Below are 3187 nucleotides of genomic sequence, written 5' to 3'. Positions count from 1 at the left end.
TATATATATATATATATATATATATATATATATATATATATATATATATATATATATATATTTATATATATGTATGTATATTTGCATATATATACACACATATGTACATAATACATATGTATGTATATAGGTATTCATATACAGGTACAGGACGTCACAAAACGTATAAAATCAAATCGCTTCCTTCTGGAGTAAAAGTGGTACCTGCCATATTCCAACAAGTGATGGACGCAATGTTAAATGATAGCTTATCACGAGGATATTTTGATAAAGAGCAAGTCAGTGGAGTAACACTTCGAACATATTAAAAAAATATTCGGAAAAATAAATGAATACGGGTTGAGACTAATATGAAACGTGTGAATTTTAATGAAAAAATCAAATATTTAGGTTAAGTAATTGACAAAAGGGGACGAAGGCCAGACTCATCAAGGGCGACGGCAATATGGAATACGCCTCTCCCAACGAACATCAAATTGTTACAAGTATTTTTAGGCTTCGTAAATTACTATCAAGTATATATCCCGAACATACGCAACACAAGGGTTCCACTAAACGAGCTGTTAAAAAAGGATGCCAAATGGTTTGAGTTAGAAAAATGCCAGAAGGCATTTGAAGGACTAAAAAGCATGTTAAATTCAGACTTGTTGCTTACACACTTCGATCCGAAGTTGGAAATGATACTGGTAACAGATGCTAGTGACTACGGGGTAGGTGCCATACTCCTACGCAAATGTGAAGATGGCAGCCAAAAAACCATAGCTTACGCATCAAGGAACTATGCTAGCTGTTGCCAGGGAAAAAATTATAGCCAAATTGAAAAGGAGGCACTGGCGCTTATATTTGGCATATTCTCTGTAGAACATAAAACGATAGAGCCTTACCATCCCTAATCAAATGAACATTTTGAAAAAGAGCTTTGAGAAAAGCAAACGAAGAAGTCACAGAAAAAGTCACTCTGCAGTAATTCCTAAAATATACAGGCTGATACCGAACCCCAATACATCAGCGGGAAGCTCACCAACGGAACTGATGTTCGCGAGGAAGGTGAAATCAGTTTTACAACAGAAAAAGAGTGAGAGAAAATTGTAAGGAAAGAGTACAGCAGGGTTCGCTACCACAGCCTCGTGGAGCTTTAGGTGTTTTCGCACAATAAACACTTACAACGCACTGTCTGGGAATCGAAACCGCGATCCTACGATCATGAGTCCGCTGCCCTAACCACTGGGCCACTGATAATAAATTACAATTTGCTGTTTACACAATTCTTGGCAGGAAAAGTCAGTGTTGTGTCATCATAATACTTGAAACCGAATTCTTTCGTGATAATACACGAAAGCTTGCAGAAAATATTTTCTAAATCTAACCGTGATGAGGCGATAAACATACCGTGATTTTAAAAATTATTTGTCTACAAAAGAGAACTAAATTATATAGACTTTAAAAATTCAACCAGATACGTGGGATCAATGTGTCTTGATGTCCAGTTAAAATTTCTGTAGATCGATATCAAAAGGTAAAAAAGGAAAGAGTATATTACTGAGTCTTGGAGTTACGAAGTTTACTGCAAGTAGGCAGAATTTGGGATCACAGAATGACTAGCACTAAAAGATTAGATGATGAGTATGAGCTCCACAGAATGGATAGCATTAAAGGGAGAAATGGGGAATATAGGATCGCAGTATCGATAGTACTAGGTGGATTGTTGGTACATGTGAGATACACAGAATGGAAAGCACTAACAGGATAGGTGATGAGTGTGGGATACACAGTAGGAATAACAGGAGGAGAATACACTGTAAATGTGAGACACACAGCTCGCTTTTCCAGGAGCGGAAACTTCAGTACATCCATTTTAACATATTCTTTTGTGTGTGTGTGTGTGTGTGTGTGTGTGTGTGTGTGTGTGTGTGTGTGTGTGTGTGTGTGTGTGTGTGTGTGTGTGTGTGTGTGTGTTTAAAATTAAGCAAAAAAAAAAAACAATTCTTGTTCGCTTATAGACTGGCAAGTTGTAACTTCCCAATATCTTAACAATGTCATATTACCAACGGATTACTTTCTATATATTGATCATGTCTACGCAAATTTACCCATTAATCTTAAATTAAATCTTAGAATTATAAGGAAATTGAAGCGAATGACAATATACATTCATTCATTAATCGGAGAATGTCAAAATTTAACATTTAACATTTCCCAGTTAAGGCTTATTAAAACTAGAATAGTTTCCTTCTTCTCCGTTCAGATGACCTTTCTCACTTCTAGTTCACTTAATTACTGCCAATATTAATCGTTCAAGTTAACAAATTAAAAATTGAAACTGTTTCCTATCAACATCTGTAGAAGCCAAAATGTACGAATACTATTGATTACTCATGAGATTCTGAAATAAGGATTCCACGTTAATTTAATGATGATTAAATCCGACTCTAAATATTGAATAGAATATGCATAGTATCGATCTCTGACACTTGCATAAGGCTTCACATTTATAGATTAGCAACATAGTCATTTGAATCGATTACCAATATAATATTATATCTTACTGTTACTTAATATATTAACCCCTATAAAACAATGAGCAACTCAAGAGCAGTGAGATTTGAACTAAGAACATAAGCGACGTAACTAAATCGTACACATTTCAAATTATTCTTTTTTCAGTATCCTAACTATTTTATCCACCACCACTTTCTTTAAAGATGTGTTAAATATCAATTCCAGAAGGATTAAAATTCTCTCCAAAACATGAAACTCTAAGAAGCTTCATTAAACTGCTACTGATGAAATTCATTTTATTTATTAAAATGCTTGAAGGCAAGATAATTTGGACAAAGCGATAAAGATTAAAAGTGATTTTGTCTTTAGTATTCAGTGTTATTGATTCTCCCTGTGTGTTATTCATTCAATATTTGTTATTGATTATGCATATATTATGGTTTCCATATGTGATCTTAAGCGTCGCACCACAGATCTGATAAACAGACTAACTACTGGTAGAATATAATCCCATAGCCTGTGAATGGTCGGATCGTTTGTAACTAAACAGAGAACTTCACCAAACTTACTTGGTGAGGATAATGAGTTTTAGACATTGTGGAACGTTAAACAAAACTTGTCAAAAGACAGATTAATCCAGGAGAGCCAACAACTACACAGTAGTGTATAATATATATATATATATATA

At 34.4% G+C, this 3187-nt stretch overlaps 1 protein-coding gene across 1 annotated transcript in view; it reads right to left on the bottom strand.

Annotated features, from left to right (window-relative positions):
- Positions 1 to 3187, bottom strand: part of LOC106877244 (cholecystokinin receptor type A) — a 300624-nt gene that overhangs the window by 162035 nt on the left and 135402 nt on the right. The gene's annotated exons all lie outside the window — the stretch shown is intronic.

Source organism: Octopus bimaculoides, chromosome 9 (genome assembly GCF_001194135.2).
Source record: "Octopus bimaculoides isolate UCB-OBI-ISO-001 chromosome 9, ASM119413v2, whole genome shotgun sequence".
NCBI lineage: Eukaryota > Metazoa > Mollusca > Cephalopoda > Octopoda > Octopodidae > Octopus > Octopus bimaculoides.
Note: the sequence above shows the minus strand (reverse complement) of the source record. Positions and strands in the feature narration are given on the sequence as shown.